Genomic DNA, 22,057 nt, shown 5'->3' on the forward strand with positions numbered 1-22,057 from the left:
CAAACACCTACAGCTAAACTGTCCTAAACACATAATACTCTGTTCATCAGACATCCGGATTCAAGCTGCATGCCCATATTTCCAGCCCTATTTCAGAGGCAGATACTTTTTCACAGCCAGAAAGCTTGGGACACACCAAAGGTGTGAGGGAGCTCAACCTGCTCAACAGAAAGTTTCAGGACACGAGGGAGACAATGGTGAATTATTATCCAGAAGTAGTAAACACTTTACTCATTTGTAAAATACTCAAAGGAAGACTTGTCTCAATCACTTAATAGGACAAAGATCAACTCAGCAAACAGAAGTCAGGAGGTTCAACATGGTGAGCCAAGAACACACTGACTCCCCCCAACAACAGGCTCATTTCAGCAGAGGCAGGGCAGACTCTGCCATGCTCAGAATGGGCCTTCCTAAAAGGCTGCGTACCAGAGGAAAGCCCACTGCCCCCCAGGCTTACCACCCCTGCATGCTGGTGGGGGACATAGTGGCTAGGGACTCCCTGGGTATGATATCAGGGCTCTATCTGCTTCCTGCTCCTACTTGCCTTTCCGTAGCAATAACAGAAGTATCAATCTGGCAAAAACAAAAACCACCCAGGTCTCGGGTAGTACGTTACGTGCATTCTACTCCAACAATTTTTGAAGCAAATATCTTTATTAAAAAACATTGCCAAAAATATTTTAATACTGATGTATATATAAAAGCATGTGGTAGCTTCTAGATGCTACTCCTGCTTTTGGCACATATATATTAGTCCATTCAACCCCTTCTACGGAAAAGAAGAGTTGATACACTTGATGTGAATCATACAGCAAACCATTTGACAGTTCCATTTGCACAACGTTTCATTTATTTTTTCCCTACCAAAGAAGACATTTAATTAGCTACTAGCAGGCTTGAACATCAACAAAATACAAAAAAACGACCACCACAAAACCCCCTTGCAATTGTCAGACTATCTACTTAACAAAAGAATAATCCATCATACGACATGCCTGACTAGGGGTTAGTTTGTTGGTTTATTTATTTTTATTTTTTAAAAGACTATCTTTCGTACTTCCACACTATTTATTGTTGCTCTTTCCTCATTCTTGAGATAACGCCATCGAGACTGCTTAGTTCTATCCTCACTATTATCTATTACTACTTTTTGAGGGTTATTTAATGTTTGAGTTCAGTTACTGTATATACAGTTCAACTGATATTTTTCCTCTCAAAGTCAAACACAGCATACCAGAAACACTATGGACTACAATACCATGTCCAGAAAGGGCAAAAAATCCTACTATTTCTGATATTCCACTATTCATACAGAAATTTGGGAGGAGGAAAAAAAAAAAAGACTACAATAACGGAAGATTTCAATCACAGGCAGAGCAAAAGGCACACTGGGGACTGAAACAGAAATCAAGTTTTGAGACACCATAAACAACTCCTTCTAAAAGTAATTTGGCAGAGAATTTAGAAGGGAAAAGAAAGCAACTCTTGAGTTAGTCCAAACTATTGCACAGAAATTACTATAGTCACTCTGTAACGATGGCAGCAATAGTCACATAATCTTTGCAGTAGGGGCAACAGTACTGCAATAACTAGTGTAATATTTTAAACTAGACTATATAAGCCATTTCCATAAGCTGTTGTCCTGGTTTGAGGTAAAAGAGAACCAATTTTGTTCAGTAACTTCACTTCTTAGCTGGGCCTCTTCTAACTACTGAAATTAACTGCATATTGTGCAGTCAGTGTTCACTCTCTCAGAGTGATAAGACCAATGTTTAGAGCTGATGCTCAGGCATGGCATGCAGAGAGGCTCCTGCTTATACTTATTGCTATAACCCCCAAGGCCAACCAACTTTGTTATTTGCCACGTTGGAGGGTCGGAAGCGGAAAAGCATAGTGGGGTCCCACCTGCGGGGAGGAGCGGACAGGACAGGTGACCCAAAACTGACCGACAGGGTATTCCATCCCATCGGCCTCACGCTCAGTATAAAAGCTGAGGGATCAAAGGGTCAGGTCTCTCTCTTCCTTCAGTGGCCGACGTCTGAGGAGGACTCTCTTCATCTGCCTGTCATCCCAATCCTGAAAGCAGATCCAGAATCCAGTTCCCATCCATCACTGAGTCCAGCCTGGGACTGCCCCAGTGCCAGCCGGCGTCATGATTGTCATCTCGGGAACTTGATACGGTTTTGTATATATTTTTCATTGTTTCTTCTTTTTATTTTATTATTAATATTTCATGAAAGTAGTTTAGTTCCTTCTAAAATCTTAAGTCTCTTCTTCCTCCTCTGCCTCTCTCTTCGAAGAGGGGTAGAGGGGAGCGTCTGTCAGTCCCATCTGGGGTCCCTCAGGTCCCCAGAAGTGGATTTTGGCCTAAACCACGACAGATTAATTGGCGCCCAACGTGGGGCGTGAGCAGTGCTCAACCAGAGCTGTGATAAATTGCCCAAATAGTTTGAATTCCAGTTTGCTCAGAGACTAGAACAGACAGCTTACATCATGTCGTTCTTAGACGAAATATTGTATCATGTCTTTAAACAACAAAAACCAGAAACCACATATTTTTGGTAGTGTCCCTTGAAAGACATCAAATTCTTCTAGGAAGGGTCAGTCCCTCTCTTGGTGCAGCACAGAGTAAGACACTAAAGTCTGGGTTAATCATTGCCTATCTAAAATGGAGTGGGGTTGTCATTGGGAAGCATCACTATCTTAAACAGAGATTTGTGGCCTGGAAAAGGTGATAATTTGTGTGTTATAACAAGTATTTTGCAATAGCCAAATCTACAACTAGCTACAAAGCATGGAAGTATGTCATACTACTGAATGAGTGGCAAAACGTCAAATGAAATTCAATGTTAATAAAAGAAAATGGGAAAAATAACTAACAATACATATAATGATGGATTTGAAATTTGCTATTAGCATTTAGGAAAGAGGTACAGGAGTTACTGGGGTTGGGGGTTTTGCATGGGGGGTTGGTTTGTTTGTTTTTTCAAAATATCAACTCAAAACTTACCAGTGCAAAGAAAAAGGAAGAAAAAAAAAAAAGCACATACACTGTTAAATACTACTAGCTTTCCCCACAAGTTTCTGTGTTTTTTCCAATAAAAGTAAACTTCCTTTTCCATAAGAATCTACACTTTTCTGACATCCTTCAATGGAAAAATGAGAAAACATCAAATAGCGATCCACAGCGCACCTGTATTGCTAATAGTTTACAGTATTTTCTCGAAAGAGAAGACTTTCTAAAAAATAAGAGCGGGCTGATCACAGTCATCCATATGACCTCGATTCCTATCTGGGCATTTTGGCCAGGCACAAGCCAGAGTCAGAAGAGAAGGCATATGGCTGTGGCCATAAGAATGCATACACCATCCTAGTAAAGAGATGGCTTCACAATTAAAGCTCGTTAGCTTGGAATACGGGCAGAGTTATTTCATCCCTGTCAGCATCCTTGTGAAGACTTCATACTTCTAAAAGTGGTAGGATTAGACTTCTTTAATGCTACGTACTGCTTAACACAGAAAAGTAATTTTGGGTGGGAGTGCCATTATTTTTATAATTTGTTTTATGATATTATGTTTATTTTATTATTTTAATATCAGTCTACATTTAAGTAGAGCAAAAAAATCAAACTATTACCCCAAATCCAGCAGAAGTCTTTTTTCAGAACAATGAAATTGCATTAAAGCTCTGTAATAACAAATTGACTAATTGCTCTAATCATAGTGTAAAGAGCTGTGCATTTACATGGGTTTTCTACCTACTTAATAAAAATATAAATTATTTAGTAGAGTTGATTTTGGGATGGAGGAGAAGTCCTGGAAGTGTGAAAAAACATATAAGAAGAGTCACATATGGGTTGGGTTGTACTTCTTAGAGGACAGAGCCTCACCATTAACGAGGTAAGAAGTTTTGAACTTCTCCAGAATTTCATTCACTGCACTACAGAAGTAATCCCACCTCATCTTTCTCATGGACTGATGGGAGTTCTCTGGTTACCCAATTCGTCCCACCTTCTCCTACCTTCAACCTTAAAGTTTATCAAATCAGCCATCTAGTCAAGAAACTGACATAATTCAGCAGCTTGGATGTATCATTCCTGCACTTTTATGCTTTCCGTTTTCCTCCTGAACACTCTAGCCATCTTCATTCTGGGAGGTCTGGTAAGTTTAAGAAAAATACAACAATATCAAGTCTTTCACTCCTCTGCTTCTTTCTCTCCTCCTCAGATTCACATTTGCCCTGCTTTCCTATGCAAGGAAGTTTTCAAATTTGGCGGTAGGTCTTCTAAATGGCTCCAGTTCCCCCTAACTAACCTCATCCATTATTGGCTCCATCTAGTCAACTCTTGTATCTCGGATTTCTGGAGGTCCACAGCTTCAATGGCATTACCAGGAAGCCAGAAACCACAAACAAATGGCCATTATGCTTATATTACCTAATACTCAAGCTCCCTTTTAGCTGGAGTGGCACAACTAGTGCAGAGAGGAGAACTGCAATATGTTTCTACTCCATTGCTATGCTTTCATGTAGGCACAAATGACACCTCAAGCCAGAACCTGGGCAGAATCAAGGAAGACTACAAAGCCCTGGGGATGCAAGCGAAAAGTACTGGTGCCCATCTTTTCTTCCACTTTACCAGTTGGAGGAAAGGGTGTAGCCAGAAATAGACATATAATGCAAATCAGGAAAGAGGCACTGCTGGACTTGCTGCTCACAAACCAAGAAGACCTGCTTTATAATACCTTGGTTAGTCATAGCTTTGGCTGCAGCGATCACAATATTGAGGAGTTTGGGATCCTTCTGAGCATGATGAAGGTTAGTACAAAGTTTTTGGATTTTAGAAGAGCAAACTTCAGCTCACTCGGAGCTCAGCTGGTAGGGATTCTGTGGAAAGCTTCCATGGAGGATAAAGGAGCTAGTAAATGCTGGGAGGTTTTCAAGAACGCTCTCCTGGTAGCACAAAACCAGTTCATTCCTTTTAAAAATAAGGGAAGTAGGCAGAGCAAGAGGCCCCCTTGGCTTAACTGTGAGCTTCCAAGTCTGCACAAAACTAAGAGAAGCGTACCAGAGATGGAAAAGCAGACAAATACCTGTTGAGAACAATAAGGGCATTGCCAGGGCATGCAGAGATGCAGTTAGAAAAGCAAAAGCTCAGCTCAAATCAAAATTGGCCAGAGATGTCAAAAACAACAAGAAAGGGTTCTTCAGGTACATGAACAACAAGCAGAAACAGAAGGAAAATATTGGCCTGCTGTTAAACAGGAGAGGTGAATTAGTCACTGACAACTGTGAAAGGGCAGAGGCTCTCAACAGTTCCTTCACCAGCACTCCAGCACTGTTGGGCCCCAGGCCTTGGGAACAAAAATCTAGGTTGGTGCAAACACAGATCCACCATCAGCAAAGAAAGACTTGGTACATGAACTATTACAGGAGCTTGACCCTACAAATTGGTTCAGTTTTCATCCCTGCTATACAAAAAAGGTGTGAACAGGCTGGAGAGGGTCCAGAGAAGGGCCACAAAGACGGTCAAATGACTGGAAAACCTGCTGTATGAGGAAAGGTTGACAGAATTTGGTTTGTTCAGCCTTGAGAAAAGAAGTCTTAGGGGAGATCTTATCACCACATTCCAGCATTTAAAGGGTGGCTACAAAGAAGGTGGAAACTCCCTTTGTACAAGGAGTCACATGGGAAAGATGAGGGGTAATGGGTACAAGTTACTCCTGGGGAGATGCTGATTGGACACAAAAGGAAAACTTTTCACAATGGGAACAATAAGCCACGGGAATAATCTCTCCAGGGAAGTGGTTGATTCCCCAACATTGGACACTTTTAAGATGCAGCTGGACAGGGTGCAGGGCCATCTTGTCTAGACTGTGCTTTTGCCAAGAAAGCTTGGACCAAATAATGCTTGAGGTCCCTTCCAACCTGTTATCTGGTGATTCTATATTTCCCAACTTCCCTCAACTGCTTTGGATTTATTTCTTCCTTCTCCCTGAGATATTAATTGAATACTCTTAGAAAGGCCTCATTTGGAAAAAGTTAGACAAAAATTAAGTTTTTTCAATCAAAATACAGTTTTAATTAATTGAGTGTTTTGCAAGAGTATGTCAGCTTAGAGAGGAATGCATCAGTGTTACATTTTAAAAACGGAAATATTTTGGGTTTTGTTATTCACTGGTAAAATTCAAAATACATACCATTATAAACTTTGAGCCATGTAACTATAACCAATTATACATGTACACACAGTGACCAATGTAGCTTAACGTAGAAGAGAATTTTTTTTTTTTTACTTGCATTTCAGAATTGTTTGCTGACAGTTCTGTGGCCAAGAAAAGCAACACATCAGGACTACAGTCCCATTACAACTTAAATGCATCTGTCAAACGCATTCATAATCTGACAAAAAGTAAATCTTCTGGAACAATCAAATCTAAACTGCAGGCTTTTTTAAATTGTAAATTTAAAGTTAAACCTTTTTTTACTCTCAAAATGAAATTATTATCTTCTAAATTCAAGTAAATCCCAGATTTGTGAGTTTGGAGAGGGGTTGTTTTTTGGTAAGGAGGAAAATACATCTGATCATAAAACCACTGTCAATGGGGGTGCTAGTATCAGCCCTGCTGCTCTGAGCACCAGCCTTGGTTCTTTCACTCCTCACCACACAGTGACAGTTCCTAAAATTCCTGAAAGTTTAGTCCTTTTTCATTAGCTTTTAAACTGCAAGAAAGTAACACTACTGTATCAGGACTCCTGTTTAACTAATGCATTCAGTACATACAATACATTCGGTCCATAAGCCACCTCTAGGAGCTGAAATATTCCCCAGAAAAATAAAGTTAGACCAAGTCAAACCCGAGAGAAGGATAGTGATGTGTGATCTGGTAGGACATGAGCAGACATTTACACCACACCATATTTATTAAATCTGGGACTCAAACCTACCCAGACGATTACTGATTTCACCTTTGAGGCTCTTCTGTGAGGACCCAACCCTGTTCTCAAGCAAGTCATAGGGAAAAAGTTTTCTCAATACTTTCAAGTACATGAAGATTTGTTTTGTGGAAGCTGAAATCTACATGCTTTTCTGGTAAATGTGAGGGTAACTAGAGTTCAAGTTAATTTTTTAGACTGAAGATATAACATCTTCATTAAGAAGTTCTAGTAAAATAAGGTTTATTCATTTATTCAAAAAGGTCCTCAAACCCCCTGCAGTTTCTCCACATGCTAGTAACGTGGAAAAATTTTCACTTGTCACACATCTTTAAAATTTTCATCAAAGCATGTCAATGCTCACATAATGAGAGATTTTTTCCCTGTGGTGAAATTGTCATAGTGAAGGTTGCGGAATTACCATATATTTTCAGATGAATTGAAAACTGCCTCTGTCTCTTAGCTGTTACATATTAGATTATTCTTACCCTTAAGCCTAGATACTTGACTAACTGCTTTCTAAAATATACATATCAGTAACTTTCATCCTAGATAACTTTCATCACAGGCCACAGAATGTTTATCTATAACTATTGTGTTCAGATTTTGTCCTTTTGATCCCAACTCCAATTTGCCAAGCCGGACATGCAAGTTTGAACAAACATTCCTGGACCAAACCCCAGATGAGGCTAGATCCAGAGGCTTGGGCCTCCAGCTCACCTCCACCTTCTTATAAGTTTCAATCTTCTCCGAAGGGTGACCTTCAGTACAGGGAGCTCTGACATGCCCACGATTCTCTAAGTATCATGAATCTGAGGTTTATCACAACTGAGCTATTAAAACAAGTATTCACAAAGGCTACATAAAAATATGCTTCACCCTTCCAAGCAGTGACCTACTCTAGGGCTAAAAAAGAAAAAAAAAATTTCCACATTTACACTCTAAATTACTTTTTAGAAAAATGACATTTCACACAGATTTAGAGAAGGTAACTATGGTAGGAGAACACAGAAAGGGACAACATATGATGAAACATCTTGTATTATCAGTACCCAGACGCAAAGCAGCATTTACCTGATAAAATCCAGGTATCACAGGTTAGCCCTACTGGTGGATAATTATACAAAGGAATAGTTCCATCCTTGCTTTGCATAATCATGCACCAAACTGCCCAATTATTTGAGTTGTATGGTGAAAAATGATGTAAGTACTCCACTGGCTTAAAGATAATGTCATTTCATCCTTTTTGCATTCTCTTTAAATGGGACTTTTTTACAGATCTCTATATAAAGAAACAAACAAAAAAGAGACAAGTATTCTTAATATGTGCCACATTTATGACTAAGAACTATCCCCAAATTGTGAGAAAAATCTGAAACTTAGAAACCAAATCTTTCAGAAACCCCAATCAAATCACCAAAATACTTGGAAAGAAAGACCACTTCAAACAAATCTCAAATTGGAATTGCTATCTATTCTCAACTGTTCCCCATGCGGAAAGAGCAGTTAAACTGATTGTGATGCATTTGTTTATACTGAAAATACCTTTTTTGACCTAGCATTCACCTACATGTAATAATGTTTACTTTCTAATCATGAAAACAACATGACTTTATGCACCAGAACGTGCCGCAGGAACAAGAAAGGAAATTACTCTGTAGAGGAGAGCAGAGAGATATACACCTACACACACAAAGACCCCAGAAACAAAGCAAGACAAGAAAAAGCACATGAAAGGTTTCCGAGAAGAATAACAACAGAGTGGCGGTCATCTATTGCACAAAGATGAGCATAAAACTTGTGCATTTGCTTGCATCCCCCACCCCCAATACAATAGAATATGTCTTTGGACATGTTAATGAAAAACAGAAATGCACTGAGTGGAAGTGAAAGCCTGGTTTCAAAATTAACACACTTCCTGCAGTCATGACAAACCTATTTAGGAATATTACACCATGCCCTACTTTACCCTCCTGCTTTTAAGCAATCAGTAAGTTTTAAAAAAGGTTTATGGGAAACCAACATCACATTTTACTGACAGATGGTTTATAGTTTAAGTGCTCGAGCAAAACCTTCTATTATCATTCTTTGTGTACACTTGAAAGCCACTTAGCTGAAATAAATCTGTGCAAAACAACATCAAATGACCAGTAAAAAGCTTAATTATTCTGCTTTACATCTATGGTATGAAAGGGGCGTACTAAAAAAAAACATCTACTTCTAAAGCTTGTTTTTAAACTAAGTGATGAGAGGGGGTTTGGGGCAGAAGACACGATAACTCGCATATTTCCCAGGTTTAAACAGTACCTCAGGCTTTATGTCCTCTCATGCACTTCAGTTTATCAAAAAGTCGAGTGTTGTGAACCAAAATGTCCGTGGCTTTTTGTACATCACAGAAGACCCTCGCTATGACATAGCTCTGGATGAGAAACACATCATCCCTGTATTACACGAGATGATCTAGTATCAACACCATAAGAGACAGGTCTGAACTATTGCCACCCACACCCCAGAACTGGAGGCATTGCCAGCAACCTGCCTCAGGCTTTACTGACCCCCCAGAACACCAGGCACGCTCCCACTGCCTTGGGCTCACTTGATTTCACTCTGAAAGTGTGGTATTACCTGAAGAAAGGCATGGTGTGAATTTACAGCTTACTTTTGTATTCATTACTCTTCACCTACTACAAGTACTTCTGTATGAAGTTAGGCGTACCTCTTGCTAGGTGAATAAATATAATTGGGGGGCATCAGGATTCAGAGCTTTTTACTTCTGAAACAGAAGCAGCATTAGCATTTTCCAATTGAGAACAGCTGCCATAAGTTCAGCTTGACTATCCTAAGTAGCCAAAACTATTAAAGAGAAAAAACAAGTGGTATAAAGAGCAAAACAATGCTGGTAACAAGGGGAGAGAGGATAAGCAGTTTCCTGCATTTTCATTTTAAGGTGAACTTTCTCCCTGTAGGCCTAAATGTTGGTCTTGGGGACATAAACACCTGCTTTAGCGTTGGAATCTTTGACATTGAAAATTCTGGAAAAATCATACATATGCAATATGCAAAAAAACCACAGGTGCTGATTTTGCCTGTTAAATTCATTATCCAACACTTCATGTTCTATCTGGCGTCGCCTGAATTTTGTGATAAGGTTCCTATAGATAACATGCAGTCCAATATTTAACACGTTTACAAATAAGATTAATAGATTAGCAACGAGACAGCTAAACAAGATTAGTACACATCCCCAAGGACAATAAGGATTATAAGAGAAGAAGTCTAAATTAACATCTTTGGACCTTCCTAAAACACAGAAAGAAGGAGTCTGCAAGAACAAGGCAACCCACATCACCCCAAAACAGTCCAACTTGCTTGAGGGCAGTCCATAGCACCAGCTGCCCAGGTCTCATGCATCTTCCCTTAAACAAGTCTCCAATTTTCTAGACCAGTGGGGCTCAAGCTCTCCTAAATCTGAAGAGATTGTACCTGCCCTATTACTTTGGGTAACTCTACCTTTGCTGTGCTCCAAAATAAATAATCACACGGGACAAAGTCATGAGTGTGCTACAACTTCACCCTCCAGCTTCCTTTGCAGAAATGCTTCTGTACTGGTAAAGCTTAGCTTTCTAGTAATGCTGTTTATTTGGTGTTCAGATATTTAATAATCAATATTTTAAAATGAAGACTGAAACTGGTCAAATAAGTACAAGGTATTAGCACGTGCTACAGTTTAAAATATTAAAACAACTAATGACAGCCTCGCAGTGACAACATTCACAAAACAACCCATCGGTACAGCAAGAGGTTAAAAAACACAAAACAAACAGAAAACTCACACTATGCACACACAACCAGGTTTACACTGTGGACTCCTTTTTTCCAGTGATCAGACTCTTTGGGAGACATTTTCTTTCAGCAGCAGGGTACCTGAACAAGGGACAGGCAGTATCTGATCTTTTTTTATGTACCTATCCATAAACAGAGCTTTGTCATGGTCACCATCAATCCTGTCTGATCCCTCCTATGCAATTTACTGTGTGTATTTATTACAACAAAACCTCCTTATAACAAATAGAAACTATACAGCACATCCCTGGAAGCATTCCTTACAGAATGTTATATAGTCCTAGCTCTGCCTTTTACCTCCCAACTCCCTTACACAATAAACATGGACTACACGTAGGAAGTTTCATATTCAGAAATACAATTTACAAGAGGTGTCATCTGTCAGTTTGCCTTCAGTAGCCAACACCTCACATACTCTATGTTAAATTATGTTCAGTCACGTTAGACAAGGGAACATATCTAACTCAAATACTTACACTTAACGGATAATTGAGAACTGATCCACTAAATGAGCACTTCTAATTACACAGTTGCTAGGTGGGGGAGGGAGAGCTTCTTATCTCCACAGCTCTAATTTCATGTACACCACACATTGTCCTTCATGAATTGAACTGATGAATATACATAATTATAAAATTCTTTTTGCAAATTAATATAGTTAGGGCTGAAAATCTAGTAATCAAGCCATAATAATATCTGGCAATCTGGCATTATGAGAGCATTTATAGTAGCTAAAGAAGTAAAAGAAGAAATTAATGCAAGTTTGCAACCATATTAGTTTTTGGGTTTTTTTAAAAACATAATCAGCACTATTCTCCCCTTCCAAGGGATGCAGAATGCCATCTAAAATTTTACCAACATTAGTAGTACTGTTTCATTCTGTTGAACTACTAGGCTGGAAAACACAATCCAAAATTAAACCTTTTCACATTTTATTTCAGAACATAGCTGCAACATCCAGAGAGGACAATAAAGGTGAATCAACTACCACCATAAAGAAGAACAGCCAGTACCTTACAGTCAGGAGCAGCACGGGCTGGTTGCTCTGCAGAGGTCAGGGACCTGGGACCCCAGCATGAAAGCAGCCATACTGGAGCAAAGAGGGCAGAGTAGGTCCAGCAATGGCAGCCAGGGCTGGCTGGCACCCCAGGGATCACCAAGAAAGACCTTGATAACAAGGTGGGTCTGAGCCAGCAGGTCAAGGCAGCACATCTAGCTCAGGCAAGCATATGGTCCCAGTGGAGCTGGTGAAGGCAGAAGAGAAGGTCCCCCTCATGGAGGGTCCTCCCACCTCGGTCTCCGTCACCTGGGTCTGACCCACAGCCACACACCTGCACAGCATTAGGGCTGCCCACCAGCACTGGCAGCTGCAACACGATCTCCCATTAAATTTAGTACTAGCAGAAAGAGAATGAGGACTGCTTAGTTCACTTTTCCATCTGAGAACATGCAAAATTAAGAAAGGTTAAAATCCAGACATCGTGCATTGCACACAGGTTTTGGCAAAATAACCCTGAGTTGATACTAAGATGATACTAAGAGGACAAGGAGAGGAAGCAGGGTTTGCCTTAGTTTTTTGCTACCTTTTTCCTGGAAGTTAATGCAAATATATCTCCCCCACATTTAAGAGATATTGAATTGGAAATACATAAGTTTTATTTTTGCATCAGTGTGGCATCAGATGTTTTTAAATTACTTGCTATCCTCAATTTTTCTCAGATAAATGTCATATCACATTGATTGGCAGCGTGCAGAGATCACGCATATCAAAAAAAGTGGGAACTAGAAAACACTAAACACAAAACTGAATTTGAACAATATCAGTAACTTTGGTTTTTTTCCATTTTAAAGGGCTGAAAACTTTTTCCAGTGCCAGTGCCTGATGTTCATCCAAAATTCTGCTCTTTACTGAAAATGAGGCAAGTCACTGTATCTCCTTTCCTCTGGCATTATCTGACTTCTAGAACTAATCCTCTTATTTGGCAAGCAATCACATTTTGAATCTAAAACCACCTTATCTAGGCCCCCAAGATTTTGGTTTGCATATATTTTTCAGGGGAAGCTGCTTTATTTCATTGAGATAATGCATCACTGAATTATAAGCTCTATGCAGCTGTCACTCTTTGCCAAACATTCAGAAACATAAATGAACTCTGACAAGTCATTTATCTGGTAATTCAGTGTCAAAGTGTAATAATATCACTGGGCTTTGTGCATTATCAGTGGTAAAGCAGAACTGGAGTTAAAATGCAAATTGAAATCACCTTTTGTATATCAGAATAAAAATTACTATAGTTGGTGCCAATTCTGTTAATCCTTTAGGATCTCAATTAGGTAAGAATAAAAATTTGTGGATAAAACAGAATGTTACATTCATTAAACCAGGAATTAAATGCTTAGGTAATTTAGTGACACCTATAGTGACACTGGCTTTAGGTCTCTAAAAAGCAATACCTGAACTTTTCCACACTGACTCAAATCCCCAGTGAGCATACATTCCCATCACAAGAGCAGAGAGTGCAACAGAAGAAAGTAGAGTATGCAGCAGAATGGAAGTTCCAAGCTCATCTACTAAATTTTCTAATTTTACTAAGATAAGGCCAGCCTGTAAGAACGGCTCCAATCTTTTCCTCTCTCAGTCCTTGCTCGGACACTTGGTCACAAAACACATTGGCAGATGTGTCATGTGTCCATGACCTGGGAAGATCGTGGAACAGATCATCTTCGGTGCCATTACACGGCACGTGCAGGAGAACAGGGTGATCAGGCCCAGTCAGCATGGGTTTGTGAAAGGCAGGTCATGCCTGACAAACCTGATCTCCTATGACAAGGTCACCCACTTAGTGGATGAGGGAAAAGCTGTGGATGTTATCTACTCTGATTTTAGCAAAGTTTTTGACACCATTTCCCACAGCATTCTCCTGGAGAAACTGGCTGCTCACGGCCTGGACAGGTGTACTCTTCGCTGGTCGTGCCCAGAGGGTGGTGGTGAATGGAGTTAAATCCAGTTTGGGTCTGATCACAAGTGGTGTCCCCCAGGGCTCGGAGCTGGGGCCGGTTCTCTCTAATATCTTTACCAATGACCTGGAGGAGGGGATCAAATGCACCCTCAGTAAGTTCGCAGATGACACTAAGCTAGGTGGGCATGCTGATCTGCTTGAGGGTAGGATGGCTCTGCAGAGGGATCTGGACAGGCTGGACTGATGGGCCGAGGCCAATGGTATGAGGTTCAACAAGGCCAAGTGCTGGGCCCTGCACATGGGTCACAACAACCCCATGCAGCGCTACAGGATTGGGGCGGAGTGGCTCGAAAGCTGCCCGGCACAAAAGGACCTGGGGGTGTTGGTGGACAGCCGGCTGAATATGAGCCGGCAGTGTGCCCAGGTGGCCAAGAAGGCCAACGGCATCCTAGCCTATATCAGGAGCAGTGTGGTGAACAGGACTAGGGAAGTGATCATCCCCCTGTACTCGGCACTGGTGAGACCCCACCTCGAGTACTGTGTTCAGTTTTGGGCCCCTCACTACAAGAAGGACATTGGGGTGTTGGAGCATGTCCAGAGAAGGGCTACAAAGCTGGTGAGGGGTCTGGAGGACAAGTCTTATGAGGAATGACTGAGGGAACTGGGGTTGTTTAGTCCGGAGAAGAGGAGGCTGAAGAGGAGACCTTATCACTCTCTACAAGTACCTGAAAGGAGGTTGTAGAGAGGTGGGGGCTGACCTCTTCCCCCTGGTGACAAGTGATAGGACGAGAGGAAATGGGTTCAAGTTATGTCAGGGGAGATTGAGATTGGATATTAGGAAAAATTTTTTCACTGAAAGGGTTATTAAACATTGGAATAGGCTGCCCAGGGAGGTGGTGTATTTGCCACTCCTGGAGGTGTTTAAAAAAAGGGTATATGTGGTACTTGGGAACATGGTTTAGAAGGTGTTTTGTCAGAGTAGGTTAATGGTTGGACTTGATGATCTTAAAGATCCCTTCCAACCTCAGCAATTCTATGATTCTATGTGGGAAAGCAGTGGCTTCTCTTCTGAATGCCCATTCAGCTGAAGAGTTTGCTTCTTAATTTACCTCTTGCCCTTATAAATAAACCCCAAAACGTTGGGTTTGGGTTGTTTTTTTTCCTTCAGGATGCAAAGTAACTTGCAAGAATTTGCCTTCCCTTCTCTCCCAAAGGGGTTATAAATTTGAAGAAAACAGCCAACTCTTCCTCCTGTTCCTCTCCTGGGCTGGTCTGTTACTAGTTGATCCACTTCAATTTGGTACAAGAAGACCAAGTTGGAATCTTGTATTGATCACTGTGGCATCGTTTAATACAATGGGGTAGTACCATTGCAACAGGTCATCTAATAACATTCCCTTCCAGGTTGAGTAAATTTCTCCTTTGTGAAACATCTCTGTTGTTTTGTCCAGTCTCTCTCTTGAAAAATTAATCCTCCCAGTTTTACAACACAAGGTCAAGGTATTCTAAACTGTTGTTTGTTTCTGTGTATGTTTAAGTCAGGACAAAGACAATCATCACCTAAAACTTAGATAGCTGGAAAAGAGCCAGCACTGATTTTACTGGGGCTAAACCAGACAGGCTAAACCTTAAACAAAAGAAATAACCAGGACTATGATGTATTTTCTGTTATGAAGTTCTCCTGTTAAGTACAAAGTTGAATGAGAGGTCATGTAACAGAGCAAGAGTCTTACTCAGGAGAAGCATGCGAAAGAAATGATTAAAAAAAGGAGCTGTAAGCTATCAGATTTATATATTACAGATAAGTCATCCAGTCTGCAGACAAAGCAAAGTCTCTCCTTGAGCCATCCCAATTCCTCTATTATGTATTAGACTTAGTATAAATCTTGATTATTTTAACACCTACTTTTTTTTTTTTAAACCAGAATCCAGCACAGATATTTTGCTTTGACAATCACATAAAGAACTTCTGCATGTTAAATCTGGCAATCACTGCTAAAGTCAACAGCTGATAGATGGATTATCATGAGAAGGTGGAGAGAATCTCATAAAAGAGAGCATGAAAACAAATTTAAATTATTTATTTTAGAAGGGAGAGTTATCAGAATGGGATAGTATCTGAAATGACATGTGTAGAGGATGGAAATCAAAGGAATCTGTTTCTCTTCCTATCTCGACACCAAAAACATCTGGCCTGCCTCCTCATGATACCCCAAAACTGCTACAACAAGAAGCCCAAGTCAAAAATGAAAGGCAGTGCCAGGGAGCAACAAGGGCAGGCTGGTCCAGCAATGGTAACTGGGGTCAGCCAACAGCCCAGTGACAAAGCAGGTCCAAAGTCAGCTATGGAGTCAGATGTGCAGGTCAGGGTCCAGACCAACAGGGTGCCTGGCCAAGCGCAGACACCAAAAGCCCAACCTTGAAATCATCCCCTCAGCAAGAGAGGGCAGGGCCCCGCCGGAGCCTCTCAAGGTCATTCAGCTGTGCTGTATCAAAACTGGCCTTGAGCCCCTAATAGCCAAACCTACATGGGGTGGCAGGGGACACGCACCAGGCCCTGACAAGGCAGCATTTCTAAAGGACCTTTTCGTGTAGGAGTATCTTATGTGGGAAAATTTACCTGCACTCCCTAGGCATTGCTCCTCTGGGAGGAACTTGGCCACTCGCATTAAGTAAGGGACAGCAGTAAATGCACCAGGTACTGCAATACAGAAGAGCTCAAGGAGGACATCTTGTAACACAGACTTGCAGCACCAGTCCCCTGGGTGCATCCCACTGGCCCTTGGGACTCTGGCTGCCGGGGCTCAGGGCCAGTGTTGGTCGGCACACACTTGAAAAAAGAAAAGCTGTTGTGAAGAAGCCTCCCTGGGGGCTACCCTTCCCTTCAGAGCCACTTTTAAGCTGAGGCTCTCACCTGGGACCCCACTTGTACCATGTCACAGCAGTATCATAGCCATGCCCCGACCTGGCCGGGGGGCCTCGCTGAACCAGACCCTACGCTCCAGACTGACACCCCAGCCTCTCCTCAGACCTGCCCCGTCACCACCACAGGCCTGCTCAGCTATGTCTGACCCTGGTTACCATCACTGGTACTGACCCTGACTTCCCAGGCTGGCCTCAGACCTGTCCAGCAATGGGGACTCTCAGCTGCCCCTGGCTGCCCTCCCTGGGGGTGGCCCTGGCGCATGGTGTGGGCCTGGGCCCCTGCCGGCAGGGGCACTGCCCAGCTGGCTGTCTCACCGTGATGGGCTCCCAGCTTCAGGTCCTTAGTTGGCAGCTGGTTCCTTGCTACACCCCGACACAGGCATCTGTGTGGAGGAAAAGAAGGAAGAACGGTCTCGGCGGGATTACTGTCCAACTTCAATAACAATCAATTAAAGCATTTCACCAGCCAGAAATAGTTATTTATATTTCTGAAGTATCAATGAAAACATTCTTCCATTTCCCCAAGTTTCTTAGCAGCCCTGCTTTCGCTTACTCCAGTTTGAGTTCATCCTTATGTGTAATCAGACCTCCACAAGGTTTCCCAAGGGAACACCCACAGGCGCTCCTCACCCTGACCATGACAGCTGCTCCCTTCCCTGCCCAAAAGAAACTCGTTCAACACCTCCTAGGACTGCATCTATCTCATCACATCAAGTCAGCAACTCAGTTACATGTAAACTAATATTTTCAAGCTTTGTGCTTCCATTGTTTCCAGCTGAGGAATTTCCAGATTACTAATTGCCTGACCTTTAATATCATGCTGTTCAATTACACCTCATTTTTACTACTCTAGCCTTACTGTCAAGTTCTTCTTGTATTTTATTTTCATCCCTTCCCTCTTCAGAAACACCTTCTAACTGTATATGTCATCACACCCCCATTTTTTGTCCCAAGGTCTATAATGGAAACATTAAACAGAATTTCCCTCTGATTCTACTTTTTTTTTTTTTAATACAGCCCAGTGACAACTTTCCTTTAGTCTATTCTTTACCATCCCCAATCAATATCAATCTGCTATTTCTTCAGCTTACCTAATTACCATCTATGCAGTACTTAGCTCCAGACAGTTTAAGAACCCTGAGATTTCCCATGTCTCAAAAAAAAGAGGGCTTATCAAAGCCAGTGTTCAGGTTCATCTATGAAGATTTACATTTAATAAACTCAGGCAGCCTTTTATCCCTTTTCTAGCCTCCTTTAAAAAAAGACTCCTAAGTCTTTCTTGCTACAGTTGACTAATGGCTATAATCACCTGAGGCAATTTCACAGATCCTCTTTATAAACAAACAAAAAAAAAAATCAAAAACCACAGCCTCTACTTTTTCTGTTCTTCAGTTAAAAGAAAAAAGGTGGGGGTGTCTACCAACAACTAAAAGTTCAAAGTACAGTGAATGTCCAATTACTTATCTCATGACCCAGAACTGTCCACAACCACAATAAGAAAACCCTTCCCCTCACAGGATTTCTAACCTGTTTCGCCATGCCACCTGCCATAGGGTAAGCTGAGCTTGCAGAGAGCTTGTGTATATAGGAGACATTGATGACTACATGTTATATAGAGAGTATTAAGGCTGCATCATGTGTTGTTATTTAAGTTAGCTCAGAAGCAGAAGTGAGTCATAAGTATGAAGCAAAACAATGAAGCAACAAATGGTCCAGGCCATCACTTGGAAAGAATCCATTACCTGCTGCTTCCTCCTGCCCTGGGCTATCACACAGTGGCCAGCAACAATTTCAGCCTAAGGAAAACTGCAAAACAAAGCAAAGCCTCAAAAGTGGTATTGACAAAGATACATATATAGGCTACATTTAAAGTCACCTGGAATTGTGAATAGCCATGTAAAAATCACACTAAAATTAGGCTGCTGGTGGCTTTCATTCAAAAAAAAAAAGTCAGTGCTTTTCAAAAACTAATTTTAAGTGCTGGCACTCACTCTTATGGGAATCCATGGTGTCTTGATCCTGCCTTATGTTAGGCCAAGTATCTTCTAACCATTTGGTAGGATTTATATTTTCACCAAATGTCTTTATCACGGATACACAGCCATATTGCACTGGGTGCATTTGCTAAACATCCACACTTTTCTACTAATGAAAACCACACCTAAAGCTACTGTTTCCACTTCTTCATCTGCAGAAAAAATCTCAAGATACCACTAAAATAGTCCACTAGAAGTTAAGGGTTGGAAACGGACCACTGACATTACTTTTCTTTCCTAGATATTTCCCAAAGAAGATATGATGAGACCACAAGTCTCAGAAAAACGATGCTGAGAGAAAAAAAAGGCACTGGTAGCAAGAACAGAATCGGGTGCAGACACAGGCCCCAGCAAAAAACATGTATGGCTTTTATCTAGAAAGAAGCAAGGGCATCTTCAATAACTGCATCAGGAAAATTGTACCAGAAGTCTATACAGAACAAGAAAACATGATTCTCTTTCAGAAGTTAAAGGGATCTTAACCATTGCACCACTGAAACCCACAGATGCTAAAAGAACACTTAACACAGAAGTGAGCTGCCAAGTAAGGCTGTAGATTAGCTCTCAGCAGAGATGTTTAAGACTTAACTTGACACCTGTCCATCAACAATAATTAAATGAGCTCTGGAATGCAGATGGCTGAATGACCCCGAAAAGACCACATTTATATTCAAATAATTCTGTAATTATATCATTGAAGCACAATACCATATCACCTGCAGAGAGCGTCTGGGAACCTAAGTACATGTTCCCTTATTTAGGCACTCCATCAAAGAATGTACAAACGGTATCTGCATTTAACTGATAGTAAAGTGAACATAAGTACACTAAAGATGAGCTGTATTCCTTATTTATACTCTGACTGTTATGTTAACAACTTCCAATTGTTTACCAAGAGATGACTTATATAGGCACCTCTTTTCTTGCTGGCTTTTCATACCTTTTTAATTTCAGGCACCCAAACATTAAACCAAACCATTATATATTCACAGAGTAACTATATGAAAAACACGTACTTACTTAGAAACAATTCAAAACAGCACTAATTCTATCACATGATTTATTTATTAAGTTATTTGGATCTAGCCAGACACTATCCAATTTATCTTTGCTGAAAAAAGGAAAAAAAAGTATATCCTTCCATACCCCAAAATCTATGGAATATTTATTCAATATTTTGCAGATCTGTTATATTGAGGTGAAAACACATGGTAAAGAGGGAATTCATAGTGAAGAGCTGCAGGCATTGCTTCATCTCTGCAGCTTCTGCCACAAGGACATCACTTAGCAAATTGTACTGGAAGCCACATGGACTGCATTTTCCATTGAAACAATTTTTTTTTCACCTGTTTGATACTGAACCCGACTAGCACATACAAAAATTCACTGCAATATTTTCATTTACTCTAATAAAACACTGCTGTTGTAGACTCACCTAATGCCCCTGTTCCTCCTTTTATCCATGGGAATGATGTCTGGTTATACTACCAAGGCTCAAGGGTCCATTATACCAGACATCGTACAAAGTCCCTGCCCCAAAGAACACAGAATTTTTTTTAAAGCTGAAGAGCAGAACCAGTGAGGCAACACCTCTATTGCTGCTCATACTGCAACATTCAAATCCATATTAAGTCCTCCAGCAAGTGTACTCATACGCTGGGAACTCCTCCTAGGATGTATCATTAAAATACATATTGGAGACTCTCAGCACTGAGATTTCATTATTACCTGGGCAGTATGAAGTAGAAAAAACAGCTGAAGAGACAGGTTTTAATTTTCAAACATATGGATTCTTTAAGGAATGAAAGCCCAGAGTATGCTACTTAGAGAAAGTGTACCCGAAGGGGGCACTCCATTGTTATTTATGCCGTCATTCTACTACCAAGTAGAAATATTGAAAATCCCCCAATTAAGAAAAGTTATTGCAGCTTTGTTTCCAGCAGATGAAATAGCACTATGCATTTTGTCCCAGTGTAGCATTATCTTCAGAGAAATCTTCTGCGCATAATGTAAAACTGTCCCTTTGGGTTTACATTAAAACTGATGGTGCAGAAGAAGCAGCTTCTATTGCTCCTTTTCATAAAACGTTTCAGGGGGGAGAGAGCCTCAAGTGCTTTTAATCCGCTGTCTCAATATTAAAAAAAATACACGCACACCCCTGCAATCAATCTGAATAAAGAGCTAACTTCTGTAGAAACAAAAGGGTCAGAGATCTAGTGACAGGAAATAGCTTAAATTTATAACAGTTAGACAATAAACCTTGTGATCCATAGCTTTTCCTCAATAGGCCACTGAGCACTGTATTGAAAGACTTACATTTGAACACTGCTCTTCATAGTCTCTCACTGATACTAAAAAGGGGCAAAAGTTGTTTTTCAGGATCTTTATTGCTTACAAGACACAAAGTATTTAATACAGATCTTTAATTCTAGAAGCAAAGAACAGGTTTAGGAGTACGAGCAAAAACTTTGCATTTCCCCAAAATGTTTATTTTTATTTATCTTCACATCAAAAACACATGGCACCTCTTACTATGACAGCTATTCCCATCCAGCAATCTCCCCCTTCAGTAACACCCCAATCCACCAAGCCAAGCGCAAAGCTTACACACCAGCCATTCCTCCTGCCAGCACCTCACCTGTGCTTACACAGGTAGGTGGGCTTTGTGCAACTGGTGAGGAAAGGCTGCAGAGCTGTGCAAAAAGGGGACGTGAAGGAGAAGGTCAGATGCTAAATGGATCCCTATGGCACAGCTACAGCTCCTGCATCTTGGAGCAATGCTGATGAACAAGCCACTGGGACACACTGGCTTTGTTCAGTATTGAGAACCCTTTAGGCTAAAAGTTGTGACTACGTTCCCCCAAAATTCAGGCAATTCAGATGTTACCAGAAATCCAAGATTATGTCAAGTCCATGTTTCTCTACCCTTCTGAATCTTCAAAGCTTTTTCAGCTTCCTCTTAGAATGAATTGAGGAAATTAATGGGAAAAGGTTTGTGGTTAAACCATCTATCTCCATCCGAAAAGCAGACTTAAAGAAATGGTGACCACATCAAACAAAATTTCATAGATTATATAGCTCTTTTCTCCTAAGCATGTATCTCCTCCTAAGAGGACAGAGATATGTAATGTGCCTTTACCAACAACGACATTGTAATATTCCAGTACACACAGAACAAATAGTGTTGATGATCTTTTCATAGCAGACAAACAAGGCAGCTAAGCTGAGGGAAGCTTCCTGGACACATGGATGGCACAGCTTTGTGGGGCTGGTTGTTTATAACACAAGAGACAAAGGTACTTTAATTCATTCCCTCCTGGAATTTCTCCACTAGCTCTACGTCTGCCTATTTTAAAGGTC

Source organism: Vanellus vanellus, assembly GCF_965231255.1.
Source record: "Vanellus vanellus genome assembly, chromosome: 1".
Lineage (NCBI taxonomy): Eukaryota > Metazoa > Chordata > Aves > Charadriiformes > Charadriidae > Vanellus > Vanellus vanellus.